This window comes from Bidens hawaiensis, unplaced genomic scaffold (assembly GCF_021521415.1).
Source record: "Bidens hawaiensis isolate Kalapana, Puna unplaced genomic scaffold, B.hawaiensis_p1.1 tig00010738_1, whole genome shotgun sequence".
NCBI lineage: Eukaryota > Viridiplantae > Streptophyta > Magnoliopsida > Asterales > Asteraceae > Bidens > Bidens hawaiensis.
This window is the reverse complement of record NW_027491823.1, coordinates 640,451-656,016: the sequence shown is the minus strand read 5'-3', so window position 1 is coordinate 656,016 and position 15,566 is coordinate 640,451. Positions and strand designations below refer to the sequence as shown.

Here is a 15,566-nt window from a genome sequence, read left to right as displayed (position 1 = left end):
ACATAAAATACTTAAAACAAAAGTTAATTTAAGATAACCATAATTATTTATGTTTCATGTTAAAATATTAATCTACACAAACCGGCTAGTTCAATGTGTCAAACTAACGATTACACATGTAAACAATGAAATGTGTATGGATTCAAGTATTTACACATATGAAAATAATGTTAATAACTTGAAATAAATTATTTGTGATTCAATAATAATAATAATATAGCGTTGAAATCGAGGTTGTAACTTAACAAATACAAATCAGTGATAAATATCATAATAAAAAAATAGTCTTTCATTAAAATCAAAATTTTAAAACGGGTCAGAGTTTCGTGTTTAAAAAATAGCAAATGTTAAAACATCCCCATGTGTCGTATCTACTGGAGCGACGACGCTTTTTAAAATTTAAATCGGTGGCGACGACATTTTTTGTTGTTTTGTGTTCCTAGCGGTGACGTCGGACTACAACAATATCATCGACGGGGTATTTTTATGCAAAAGTTATCGTCCAACACAGATTTCGTTCAAAACTTGTCGGTGAAGAAGGATTTGGAACAGGTGACTGGTTTTGATTAGCTCAAACAAAACTCGTCTGAGAAGACGGATTTTGTTCAAAACTTGCCTCCGCTTGTGAGTTTTGTGTGGCTATTATGAAATGTAAAAAAATTGTTAGCTATTTAAGAATCATTCTTTTTAAATGAAATTCTTCCTTAATGTAAACTCATAGCTTATTTCAAATAAAAGAAATATATTTTAGTAATTTTAAGAATTGAGATTTAAAAAGTGTATTGATAAAAGAAGATCATCTTTACCAAGTCATCCCCGCCTTAAATAATATAATTTAGAATTTAGTATTGATAATCACTTTATTTGAAATAATATAAAGTAATGTTGAATAATGCTACTCCCTCCAATTCCTTCATTCCTTGTTTGTTATTCATCATCCATGACATTAGCAAATCAATTCCACAAAATTCTTTTCAAATTAGCTATAAAATAACAAAATTGTGGGCTTTATCCCCATTATTGGGGTTTGGGATGTTGGTCACTTTAAAGTGATAATTAAAAACAAATAAAATTACAACTACAAAATCTGTATACAATCAATGATATCATATAAAATAATTTTAAATAGTTGTTATATTGTAAATATTCAAAAAGCAACTTGAATGGTGACAAGAGGTTGAAAATTAGCAAACAAATTTTGTCGTTAAGACGGTTAACAATATGACATAATTTATCATAAAAAATGCATGAAAATATAATAAAGGTTTTAAGGTTATACTATAAAAATGTATCATAAAAATTATAATTTTGTATCAACCTCGACCTTTTATAATACATATAAATTCTTTAAACATGTCAAAAATACATGAAATAGTCTTCAAGCTAATTTTTATACCCTGAGTCTCTCAAATTATTTAAACAACAATATCTAGTAAAATCTCATATACAGCCAAATTGTAGGTAAGATATAGAGAGGGTGAATTATCGGTAAACCATACATTCATTATTAAAAATATAAAGAATGCTTCTATGCGTAATCCAACTCCAAACCCATATAATACTAAGTTAGTAACACATAAAATGTCAAAAGGATAAAAAGGGAAGCGGAAGAAAATATATATAAAAACCATCAAAAGTAAAGAAAAAGTCAAGTCCTCTTAATAAAGCCGCTAAGCAAAATATATTCTAAAATCTAAATGCATCTTAAAAATTAAATAAAAAATTTATGAATTTTGCATACATGTGAAACGATCATTTCACCATAACAACCATCAATGGCATAAAAAGCATGGAAAGTTGGCTTAAACCAAGACAATGGAAGTTGATTATCCAAAAATATAGGAAGCATAAAGTTAAATTACGTTACAGTTAAAGCGATTTTTTATTATTTTTAATTTAAAAGGGTAAAATAGAACTTTGCTATTTGTTTACTAGTTATTGCACTTTACACTTTATTTTAATGGAAAATGTCAAATTTGGTAATCTTTTTTGTGATAAAAATATGTTCTAAAGTATGTAGCTCTCTTTTAAAACTTAAGAGTTAATTGATGCACCATTGTGGTCAACACCTCTTTACAGCTTAAGCACATATGGTGATTATTTGGCACCGTGAGCCCCATATCGTGTAATTCGTTACAGTCAACACCTTACCATGAACCTAACGTTTATTTTTTGTTAAGTATCATTTGAAAAGACCTTTATTTGTTTACATGCAACTCTATATTTGTTTACTATTGGGTAGTTGTTTAATTTAATGTTATAGTTTAGCTAGGTAATACGGAGTAGTAATTCCAAAATGCTAATAAAATATTAATTAAGTAATGATATGAGTTGCTCCTGAACTATTAGATATCAAGTCACTTCAGCTAATAATTGTTTTTAATAGCTTGGTTAATTAACCATTTTATAACACTTGTTTTTGGGTTTGTTAGTTAATGTTTTACTGCATACGTGACAGTAACGTGACACAACTTTTTGATTAATTAACCCGTTATGCAATACATAGTCTAAGCATAATACAGACATCCTCACCATGTATGTCAGTAAAATATTATTTACATGACTCAAACCCGTAACCGTAATGTAATATCATAGCACCCTTAATAAAAATTATGATTTTATTAGCAATATATAAATGAAATATACTTATTTGAGTTTAAAAAAGTTAGGACAAATCTTTTGCTTTGATATGATTGGCCTACTTTTTGAAGGAAATGGTATTTGAAGCATAAATGTGCCTCTTGCTAACGTGTAAGAAAATGAAACGACACGTTTTTTATTTTATTCAAAAAGAAATATAAAAGCAAGATTGATTAGCGGATAAAACGCGGAATTTAAGCTTTCGACGTGTAGGACAAACACACATCACTCGCTATTGCATTATGTCACATTCCCTCAAACGGCCATTATTAGACCATGTGTAGTCGTAAAGCTCCATATACAGGGGTTATGCGCCACGTGGCGTCCAGTCAGAGTTATGGTTTTGTACAAAAACAGGCTGTAGTCATAACTCTCCACATCCAGGGGTTATGCGCCACGTGGCGCCCAGTCATTATAATTTTATTTGTTTTTTCTAAATAATAATTCATTTAAATAAATTAACATAAAATTAAAAATTACATTAAACTTCCAAATAAAAATTACATTAAACTAAATTAAAAAAAAATACATCAAATTAAAATAAAAAAACATAAATAATACTAATAAAACTAAAACTCATTTATATTTTTCTAAAATTTTCGCTCGTCGAGTGGCTTTTAGAGATTGGACTATCGGGCATATTGACCGAAACCGAGAATATTTTGGTTGTTGTTTGGAAACATGATGGTAGAAATATTAGTGTAAATATTTGTGTAAATTGATAGATTGGAAGGAATGTGTTAAAAAATATGAGTTTGGTTTGTTTATATAGTATAAATATAATTATATATATTTTTTTTAAAACTCCAACGGCTCCATTCAACGGTAACATTTTGATTCTCGTGCCCATTCTAGCGTTTTAGACACAACGCGGAAAAAAAAAACTTTAACATAACGCAGGGGGGGCGGTGTACCCCCGCGTTTTCGTCCTTGAAGCTACACATAACGCACCACTACGGGTGGTCTAACTATCATCTTAAATATTTATTTCCGTTTGTTACTCATGAGGTACTCACGCAGTCACGCCTCTTAACCATGGTATATAATTCGTAAATAATAAAGGAACAATATGTATATTTATGTATTTATGATGTTGTGATTTTTGGTAACCTGTTATAAACAGTTCTTCTATTCGTGTTAGCTTAGTTACTATTTATGATTTGCGTCTATCTGACTATATGTGGAACTTAGTTATTACTGATGTCATTACGAACTTTGTTACTAGTGATCACATAGTTCCTTATGATCACCGGCCAACACCTGATTCAACAGTTCTTAGTGATCATACAACTCATTCGCTTTAATTATCGTTGATTGCTCAGTTAAGGTTGGTGAATTAGTCAATTACCACTAGTGATGCAATTCTACTATCATGTAGATCAAAAGCAAGCTCAGGAGAATATTGAAAGTATGAAGAGAGAACATGAGAAATTAAAAAAAGTTGAGAGTTACATACTTGGGTGCAATTTACGCAACTTTAAACTAGTTACATACATCTTACAAAAAATTACCAGTCAACATACTTTTTACAAGAATTTACTAGTAAGTAATAACATACTTATTACGTACGTCACATTAAAAACCGGAGACAAAAACTAATAAATGTTTTAAAACTGGTTACATACGTGTGCTTTTTAGTTATGTATATTCTACTCATCCCCTCCACAAATTATAAAGTTCCAACGACTCTGACAAGCGACGTCATGTGTCTTCTCTTCACATGTCTCCTCGCACTATGCCCCTATCAAGCCCTTCCGTCATGGTGTTTGATCCCCTTGGATCAGTGATGTGGCTACTGGTGCGGGTGGGTTAGGATTGTGCCACAACACAACACATAATCTTAGTTGAGTATATCATGTCTATCATTGTTGTAACAAACGAACACTAAATATTATGAGAGCAAAATGTATTGCTAAATAACACAGAATCAATTTAACTATTTAATATTTTCCATATTTAACCTGTACAAATCATATTAATTTAAGTTACTTTTAGTTGAAAATTAGTCTTTCACACAACTGAAACTAAAAGCAAGACTCTCGGTGACAATTCTACTAAAGGGATAAATTTCTATAAAAGAATATACTTGATAAACTAAAATTGTTGTGATGACGTACCTGCCTCCAAAAAACCATTTGTTGCAAAATAAATATAAAAAATAATAATAATTCAAATGGCTTTTGCTAAGTATCCAACACGTGGTCATGCTTGATGTAGACCTTTTCAGTATTTATACCCCCTCCCCCTCCTTACTTTCTCCCAAACTCAAACTCACTACAATTCCTATATGATCTTTACAACCACCACTTCAAACAACACCAATGGCTTATTCTACTTCAAGTTCTACTTGTACTCCTAATTGGAAAAACAAACTCTTACCTTCTTCTAAAGACATGTTTGCTCCAAATTCGTCTTCGGTTTCGTTATGCACGAAACCGAATTCACAATTTTCAAAAAAGTCGATTGTTTCCGCCCTTCAAACGCCTTCAATTGTACATATTCCTAAACATGTTCCAATGAAAAGTTCCAATTCCAGTTCCACCGCTGGAATTGAATTACCTGCTACTAATTCTCCAGCGGTGGGACAGAACTGGAACTTATTACAAAAAGTTGCCGCAATGGCGTTGGACGCCATTGAGGACGGAATAAAATCTCGCGAGAAACAACACCCGTTACCCAAAACCGCGGACCCGAATGTCCAAATAGCCGGAAACTTCTCTCCGGTACCGGAACAACCCGTTCGGCATAATTTACCGGTGGTCGGAAAAATCCCGGACCACATCGAAGGAGTTTATTTACGAAACGGGGCCAACCCGTTATTCGAACCAACCTCTGGCCACCATCTATTCGACGGGGACGGCATGATTTATGCCGTGAAGTTCGATAACGGGTCAGCCAGTTACGCCTGCAGGTTTACAGAAACCTGCAGGCTTGTGCAGGAACGCGCCTTTGGGAAACCAGTGTTCCCAAAGGCGATTGGCGAACTCCACGGACATTCCGGGATCGCCAAACTTTTATTATTTTACGCTCGCGGGTTGTGTGGTTTACTCGACCACACGAATGGAATTGGTGTGGCGAACGCGGGTTTGGTTTATTTTAACAAGCGGCTTTTGGCTATGTCCGAAGATGACTTACCGTATCATGTTCGGGTAACACCTTCGGGTGATTTGAAAACCGCTGGAAGGTACAATTTTGATGGTCAGTTAGAGTCAACGATGATAGCTCACCCGAAACTTGACCCAGTTTCGGGTGAGTTGTTCGCATTGAGCTACGATGTGATTCAAAAGCCGTACTTGAAATACTTTCGATTTTCGCCCGATGGGAAGAAATCAAAAGATGTGGCGATCGATTTGGAGAAACCGACGATGGTACATGATTTCGCAATCACGGAGAATTTCGTGGTTGTCCCGGACCACCAGGTGGTGTTTAAGATGTCCGAAATGGTTACCGGCGGGTCTCCGGTGGTGTATGATAAAGAGAAGGTGTCACGGTTTGGTGTTCTTGACAAATATGCCGAAAACGGGTCGGGTATTAAATGGGTTGAGATTCCGGATTGTTTCTGTTTCCATTTGTGGAACGCATGGGAAGAACCCGATTCTGACGAAGTCGTCGTAATCGGGTCCTGCATGACTCCAGCGGATTCGATATTTAACGAATGTAACGAGGAATTAAAGAGTGTTTTGTCCGAAATTCGGCTTAATTTGAAAACCGGGAAATCTACTCGTCGTCCGATCATTTCGCCCCAAGATGACGTCAACTTGGAAGCCGGGATGGTTAACAAGAACCTCCTTGGCCGAAAATCGCAATTCGCTTATCTCGCAATTGCGGAACCGTGGCCTAAAGTGTCTGGTTTCGCAAAAGTTGATCTTTCGACTGGCGAGACTAAGAAATTCTTCTATGGGGAAGAAAAATACGGGGGCGAGCCACTGTTTCTCCCGAGAAACAGGAGAAACAGTGATTCTTCCGTCGCAGAGGACGATGGCCACATTCTGGCCTTCGTCCACGACGAAAAAACATGGGAATCAGAGCTTCAAATCGTTAACGCAATGACGATGGAGTTAGAGGCGACAGTGAAGCTCCCGTCGAGGGTTCCATACGGGTTTCACGGAACGTTCATCGCGTCCGAAGATTTGGCAACTTAGGCATGAAAAAATCAGAGGTTTCCAGCGAGATTCTACCGGAGGGATGGCTGGAGTTCATCCCCGGAGAGTCTCCGAAAACATTCTAAATATTGGGGATTGTTTTTGATTTTTTGAATTCTTTAGGGTCTTTTCTTGAGTTACATACATTTTGAGGGGCCAGTTTGTAGCTTGTGTAAAATGAAGCTCAGCTGGTGTCCCATAAGTTAGTTAGATGTTTGAGTACATATGTTTAATTAATGTACTTGATATATGTTTTATTGGAAATAAGGGTATATAATATGTGAATTTTATACTTTTAGTCCCTATATTTATGCACCACATCTTTATACCGTTAAAGGTTAGTTGTTGTTTACTTGGGACACGACACATGGGCACACATAAATCAATATCGAAACAAAAAGTTAGAACTTGTAATCCGTTAAGACATCTTAAATCTTTAGTTATCGACAAATAATGAAGTGACAACTCATACGATATTTTTTTTATACTTATATGATAGTTGTTGACTCATTATTATTTTTTAAAGAGATTTAACGTTTTGATTTTGATGTCTCTATTATGCGTGTATTATCATCGGCGTTGAAGATGCCGATAGGCGATAGAAGGAATTAATAAGAATTATCGGGATTAATCAGATTGAAATTTAAATGTAAATTTTCAAATATGCATATGTGTATTAAATTTTTATATATAATAGGTGATTAGTGATTAGTAGGTGCCAGGCGAGAGTTTTACAACAATGATTGTCATTAAATTTAGGAGTTATATGATTATAGAATTATTAGTTGCAAAGAATGAAAATTTTTGAAGACTTACAAAAAGTTAGAACTAAAAATAAATTTGTTTAGCTTAAAGTCACAATTATTATAGCTACTTTACTAAATCCAAACATCCCAAAAGAGTTAGAATGGTAAGAGGCCATGTGGTGTCACATGTGCAATAAATAGGAATTCTGGTTTTATGAACAGTCATACCATAGTTTTACATTGTGGTCCACAAAACCTCACATCTATATAGGTCCCAAATAATTGGACCAAACTTTTGTGGTTAGTTGGTTATCAAATTATAAAACGAAGATGATATTATTCTGAAAATAGTTTGTGATAATATGAAGTTGAAAGAAACTAATAACATGAATCAGGACTGAAGAAACACTAAGTGAACCCCGGGCAGATTACTGGTAACTTGGGGGTTAGATAGATGTTTCCCACGAGGGGTGAGACCCTGAGAAGATGGTTCTTCTGATAACCTGCAAAACAGACACCATGAGCTTGTCACTGAGAAGGGGGGGGGGGGGGGGTTCCTCCTTGTGACCACCCTCCGGCGTGAGAATCAGACTAGATTGCTCGTTAAATATAGGTGTATATTAAGAGATTGCTAGAGCAGATATCAGGTATTATATGATGATACAAGATAAGATCAAATGGTCATACCATTTGTGGTATTTATAGCCGAAGGTAGGTTTCCAAGGAGGTGTGGCCGGCTGCAACAGTGTTCTTGTTCCACCAACAATGGCCTACGCACATGCCCTGCTGGTAGTTGGTGGGTAGGCAGCGGCTGATAGTGACCAGGCCTGCTGTGTACTATTCCTTTTCCACCAACTGCCGGCTACGCACGTGGTATGGCAGTAGTTGGTGAGTAGGCAGCGGCTAATAGTGACACAGTTCAGGAGCATGCTGCTCGCCATACTGTGTCAGTAAGCTGTCGTATCTTTAGTCAGATCTTTTTCCCATACCTCGTCAGGTACAGTACAGAAGATCTTCCCGTATCATACGGACTGGCTTATTTGGGCGGGAGTATTCCCCCTCCCGCCCTTGTGCGGGATTGTTCCCGGCTTTGCTCATTCCTTCAGGTGACACTGAATGATTGAGAGCTAAGTACCTTGTGCGTGTAGCCTTGCTGCGCGGGTGGCCTTCCCTGATGGCTTGTATCCGAGGCTGCGGGGACAGGCGGAGTCCTTCACCATTGGGAGGCATTTCCTGCGGGACCAGCTTGCGTACTGCGCGTAAGGACGTCACGTCTCTGAGCATGGTTGGTCCTGCGGGTCCAGTTGGTTTCTGCGCAGACGTCCCTCTTCAAGGTGAGTCTTGCGGGTCCAACTGGGCTCTGCTGGGACCTACCTCTTCAAGTCCCCCCAGTCCAATGTTCTTCTCATGAGTGTTTAATAAAGTGAGGTGAACTTTTGGACTTAAGCAAAGGGTTTTGAAAAGGGTTTTTTAAGGTTTTCCATGGGGATTCCTCCCGCGGAAGTCCTTGTCACTTGCAGAAATGCCCGAGTTTCCTGCTTGGTCTTTGGGTATGATGCGGGTAGGCTGTAACCTCCGCGCAAGTCAGGAGCGTTGAGTCCCACTTGTGTGGATTCTCCATGAGGTTTTGGTAGTTTTAAACATAGTGATCAATTATGTTAAGACCACCAATTCCATCCTGGAGCTTCAAACAACGTAGTTATCGACGTTCCCGCTATGCGGGGATGTTATTTCCGTTTCCGCAAGCATTGCCCAGAAGATCTTGGTTTCAATTCCCAGCGGAGTGCTAGGTATGTGAAGGGTTTTGCCTTAACACTGTACCTGCGCTCGTCTTACGGTTATTTTACTTCCAAGGTATTCCTGGCGTCAATTCCTTGCGGGTGCTAGGTATGTGAAGGGTTTTGCCTTTACACTGTACCCGCACCCGTCTTATAGTTACTTGGTTGCCGAGGTACTTGGCTTCAATTCCCTGCGGGTGCTAGGTATGTGAAGGGTTTTGCTTTTACACTGTACCCGCATCCGTCTTACGGTTACTTGTTCGCCAAGGTTTTCTTGGCTTCAATTCCCTGCGGGTGCTAGGTATGTGAAGGGTTTTGCCTTAACACTGTACCCGCATCCGTCTTACGGTTACTTGTTCGCCAAGGTTCTTGGCTTCAATTCCCTGCGGGTGCTAGGTATGTGAAGGGTTTTGCCTTAACACTGTACCCGCAGCCGTCTTACGGTTACTTGTTTGCCAAGGTAAGGGGTATTTTCCCGCCTATTATTTGATCTTTTTGAATTTTGAATTTTGAAATTCGAAAGGTTGGTGAGGATAAGAACAGTCCAAACATCTGAAACGTCGTGCGACGGTTTCTTCTGACTGTGTCAGGACGTGCAGGAAGTTATGGTGACGTGACAGTACATGGTCATTCCAGACGCTTTTTCAGGCGCGTGGCCGCGAAATTAATGGTACGCGTCCTGTCAACAGCTGTTGCCAGCTTGCTTTTTGCTACGTGTCATAGTTTCATTGCACCTTCGATTTCTCTCTCCTCCGCATTAATTTCATCGCATTAATTGCGATTAGTATATAAAGGGGTAGAGGGCTCTTTGTAATTCACACTTTCACTCTTCTCTTCATCTCTTAAGCGATTTCCGGCAAATACTCCCCTTTTCAGGCAAGCATTCTCCCGAAATCGTTTTCTTCTTTCCTTCACAAGATGTCGTCTCGTGATGCTGAATCCATAGCCGATGACAAGAGTACTGCTGGTGAGTGCCAGTGTGCTCTGCCTGGCGATATGTACCGGTATGTCGTCAGGAAGTTCATGCTCGAGTCTCTCGAGCCTGAGTTTCCCGAACCCCATCATACTGTGTACGATGCCCCCAGAGGCAAGATCGGGGTTTATGCAGCATTCTTTGTTTATGGGAATCTTAGGTTCCCATTGACAAAGTTTGTTTACCGTGTCCTCGAGAGGCACGGTGTTCATCTGACCGAGTTGCACCCGATGGCGATCGCGAAGATTCGCCACTTCGAGTGGGTGTGCCGGATTTTGGGTGTTGAGCCCTACGTTGACCGCCTGATGACCTTCTACACTTGGAGGTGCATCCAGGGGTGGTACACGTTGACTACCCGAATCAAGGGTTTAAAGATCTGCGCGACCGAGCGCAGTCTTCGCTCGTGGAAGCGGGAGTTCTTCTTCATATCCGCTCGCGCCATCCCCATTGCCATGAAGTTCAAAAACGGGCAAGCACTTCCCAGCCTTCACGCCTCCAGCTACCAGGAGGCGGAATGGTTTGCAAAGATATCTCGGGTCCAATCTCCGGTTTACCGGTTTGCGGAGTCCGGGATGGTGATGCTGGGGATGAGCCGAGTGTGGAAGGCTGCCGATGCGCAAAAGATCCCAATCGTCCTCGAATACGGTTCGAACTCTGTTCCTTACGGTATGCCTTTTTCCCTTATGTTGATTTTGAAATTTCTTCTAACTTTTTTCTCTGTTTATTTCAGAGGGGAACGACCTTCAGTCGCTCCTAAACCCGCGGGAGGCTGACGGTCCCGCTCGGATGGGTACTCGCGCTCTAGACGAGAACGAGTTTCCCATCCTAGAACAAACGGCAGATCGGTTCGTGGAGGTCTATCCGCAAGGCCATGAGATCCTTAGCGCCAGTCGGCCAGGTAAGGCGCTCTTCGACCCTCGACCCCTCAATGTTGAAACCTCTGCTGGAATTCCTCTAATCGTATGTTCTGATGAGGAATCCGCAGATGGTCCTCTGTTGGTGCGGAAGAAGAAGGCTGCCGGCGGGAAGGGGAAGGAGAAGGTGGCCTCCATAGCCGATCCAGCGCCTCGGTCTGACTCGGAGACCGAGAGCGAATAAGTGGCGGGAAATCCTGGTGGTGATAAGACCACTGCTCCGGAGGCTGTGACTGTCACCTCCGGAGAGCCCAAGAAGACGACGGTAACCGGCGCAAAGAGGCCGGCTCCATCGGGTTCGTCCCCGCCTCTCCGTACCTTCAGGCTCAAGAAAACCCGTAAGTACAATTTTCTTTTGCTTTTATCTTCATAGCTTAATATCGTTCACTTATCTTCTTTAAGCAGGCGTGGATGTTGACGCATTCCAGGGTGGAGCGCAGAGTGGTACCTCCACGCCAATGACGGTAGGCCCGGTCAGCCTACCTGAGGCGACGACCCAGGCGGCTGCGCCTGCGCCCGCTGGTTCAGTTGCTCACTCCTTTGAGCCGACTGTTCCAGCCGAGATGACGTCACCGCCGGCCGTGAGTGCGATTTTTACAGCATCTTTTACTGAGCCGGCGGTTACAATTGCTGCGGATTCCGCGGCAGCGACCGCGGCGGCTGCTACGATGCCCCCGCCATCGGCAACGACGGCCGATCCATCAGGTACGCATGGGGGTTCTCGCATCTCTCCGCCACCTTCCCATCTGCCTGACCTCTTGGATGGATTTCCGTTGGGTTCAGGTGATGGGTTCGGTGGCTATCGGCCTGTAATTGACCCTACAGGTGCGTAGGGTTCTTTTGGCCCATTTATATATATTTTCTTCATCTTTTCCTAACTGCTTTATGTTTTTTGCAGTGTCGGATTCCAATGAAGTGTATGTTCCACGATGAAACATTCGCCGAGGAACAACCCTTCGCACCCATGTGGAGTGCGTGGAATGGGCTCGTCACGCTGCTCCCAGTGGTGCGTTGGGGGAAGCCATGGCTAGCTACCAGGAGGGTAGGCTAACCAATGAGCTTCGGGTTCTCCTCGCCCGGATGCAGCCGCGCGTCGAGCTGCTTTGTCGTGAAAACGACAAGTTAAAAGCAGCTCGCCTTAAAGAAGTTGCTCAGGCGCGGGCCATCCGGGATGAGAACCAAAGGCTTTCTGCTATAGCTGCGGAAAAGGAGAAGGCCTTCAAGGCCCTTAAGGTTGAAGTTCAGGCACGACTCGAGGCCCGTTCCAAGGCTGCCCAAGCTGTTAATGAACAGCTTCGGCTGGCTAAGGAAACTGCGAGGAACGCAACCGAGAGGGCCACCAAGGCTGAAGCTGTTGCTGAGCCTCTGCGCGTGGAGAATGAAGAACTTAAAGCCAAATTAGAGGCTCTCCAGCAGGCTCATGATGCCTTGGCGATGGAGGATGCTAAGAAGCTTCAAGAAATCTTGGACCAGAGGGGGGTGCTTGACCATACCGAGCGTAAGCTAAAGGGCGTCGAAGAGGCTGCGGCTAAAGAAGTGTTGCTTGCCAACCTCAACAAGAATGAAGCCGAACGCGCCCGTAACGAAGCTCAAGCTGCCCTCCAAGAGGCTCTGGTTGCCAAGGAATGGCTTCTTCGAGAAGCGTTGTCTCAGGTAAGTCTAACTTCATGCCTTCACGCTTTTCCTTATAAATAGAAAAGGTTCTGACACTTGTATTTTTCTTTGTAGGTTGTGCATCGGGTCTTCTCAGAGACATCTTACGACGATGCTATGAGCGCAGCCCTCAACGCTTCTCACGAGGATGGGGAAAAGGCCGGCTTCCTGCTTGGTCTAGGGTTCGTTGAGAAAGGCATCCCGTCTTCCAACTTCCCTTTATTCGATGTAGATACTGAAGCCATATATGACCAAGCAGTAAATCAATACGCCGCCTTCCCGCATCCGGTGGTGGAGAAGGTAAACGAAGTTGCTGCTGCTGATGATGGGCTAGCTATCCTCAAAGCTTTCCTTGAACTGCCACGCTCTACTGATGGGGCTGGTCCAAGTGGAAGTGGCCCTGAAGCCTGATCATGAAGATCCCTTCCCACTGCTAGGATAGATTTAGCTTGTATAGATTTTTTTTTCTTTGTAGGCGGGTAGTTACCCGGCCATTCTTGTAATCAACCATTGTGAAATATAAATCTTTTTGCGGGTAAGACCGCTACTTTCGTTGGGTTCCTTGCTTTGTAAATGTTGTATGACTTGCATACTTTAGTTTAAATTAGCAATTTTCCAAGTGTTTTAGAATAAGTTAACCTTTGAACGTGGTAGATAGGTGTGAAGTTTTGATTCCTCTTTCGTGATTGTGCGGGTAGAACCGTCACTTGCACTTAGCAGGATGGCTAAACTTTACCTGCGTCTAACCTGCGTGTAGGTTTTCCTCATCTTTTGAGGATAAGTTAACCTTTGAACGTGGTAGATAGGTGTGAAGTTTTGCTTCCTCTTCCGTGATTGTGCGGGTAGGACCGTCACTTGCACGTAGTAGGATGGCTAAACTTTACCATCTGACCTGCGTGTAGGTTTTTCTTATCTTTTGAGGATAAGTTAACCTTTGAACGTGGTAGATAGGTGTGAAGTTTTGCTTCCTCTTCCGTGATTGTGCGGGTAGGACCGTCACTTGCACGTAGTAGGATGGCTAAACTTTACCATCTGACCTGCGTGTAGGTTTTCCTTATCTTTTGAGGATAAGTTAACCTTTGAACGTGGTAGATAGGTGTGAAGTTTTGCTTCCTCTTCCGTGATTGTGCGGGTAGGACCGTCACTTGCACGTAGTAGGATGGCTAAACTTTACCATCTGACCTGCGTGTAGGTTTTCCTTATCTTTTGAGGATAAGTTAACCTTTGAACGTGGTAGATAGGTGTGAAGTTTTGCTTCCTCTTCCGTGATTGTGCGGGTAGGACCGTCACTTGCACGTAGTAGGATGGCTAAACTTTACCATCTGACCTGCGTGTAGGTTTTCCTTATCTTTTGAGGATAAGTTAACCTTTGAACGTGGTAGATAGGTGTGAAGTTTTGCTTCCTCTTCCGTGATTGTGCGGGTAGGACCGTCACTTGCACGTAGTAGGATGGCTAAACTTTACCATCTGACCTGCGTGTAGGTTTTCCTTATCTTTTGAGGATAAGTTAACCTTTGAACGTGGTAGATAGGTGTGAAGTTTTGCTTCCTCTTCCGTGATTGTGCGGGTAGGACCGTCACTTGCACGTAGTAGGATGGCTAAACTTTACCATCTGACATGCGTGTAGGTTTTCCTTATCTTTTTATTAGAAATTCTGTTTTGAACCGTTCGACGCGCGGTTGTCAATAGGTTAGTGTTCAGTTCCCTTTTTCATGATTCATGCAGATAGACCGGCACTTTCATTTTGTGGGATAACTGAACTTTTCCCCTTCAACTGACCTGCGTGAAGGTTTGTCGTTTTTTGGGTTTATGCGGGTTTGGCCGCCTTCCCCACGCAACGACTTTCCACGTTTTTATGCGGTGAAAACCGGCATATCCGTGTTGAATAAATTAACCGTTCGACGCGCGGTTGTCAATAGGTTAGTGTTCAGTTCCCTTTTTCATGATTCATGCGGATAGACCGGCACTTTCATTTAATGGGAGGACTGAACTTTTCCCCTTCGACTGACCTGCGTGAAGGTTTGTCGTTTTTTGGGTTTATGCGGGTTTTGCCGCCTTCCCCACGCAACGACTTTCCACGTTTTTATGCGGTGAAAACCGGCATATCCGTGTTGATAGTTCATAAAAATGTAAAATCATCAGCGTCAATGTTTTAAGGAGAATCGTTTCCATTAGAAGTGGCTCTTGGCCTTTTCTTTACAAATTTGGAATTGATTTACATGCAAACTGTGTAAATGAGCTCCCTTCCATGTTGTTGGGATGGGAGTGCCATCGAGCCGATACGCACCTGGTTCGGGATCTCGTTCTTTACGCAGCATGTAGTCTCCACATTGAAGCTGGAATTTCATTCGTGTTTTCCCCCGCTGGGGTTCTACACGCTTCAGCCTGCTCAGCGTTCATTGTGCCACGAGGTGCGCGAGCGTCCCATCTCTGACGAATGCTTCGACCATGTCCTTCACGTCTATGCATTCTTCGGTGTTGTGGCCTTTTGTCCTGTGAAAGTCACAGTATTTGCTCCGATCAGCATTGTGACGATGTCGGATTATTTGAGGCTTTGGCCATGGGAGCTCCTCCGTGGCGAATATCTCGGTGACGCTTTTGGTGAGCGGCGTCCATCTGGAGTTCTTGGACTGTACGTTATCCCTTCCGCCTAACCGATGCTGCAAGCCGGATGAGGTGTCAAAGTTTACCCTTGACTGCCAAATGCCTAGCTTCCGTTT

The 15,566-nt window shown here is 41.8% G+C and overlaps 1 pseudogene; it reads left to right on the top strand.

Annotated features, from left to right (window-relative positions):
• The first annotated feature begins 4,834 nt into the window (after positions 1–4,834).
• Positions 4,835–7,074, top strand: LOC143536151 (9-cis-epoxycarotenoid dioxygenase NCED2, chloroplastic pseudogene; annotated as a pseudogene).
• Positions 7,075–15,566: the final 8,492 nt, after the last annotated feature.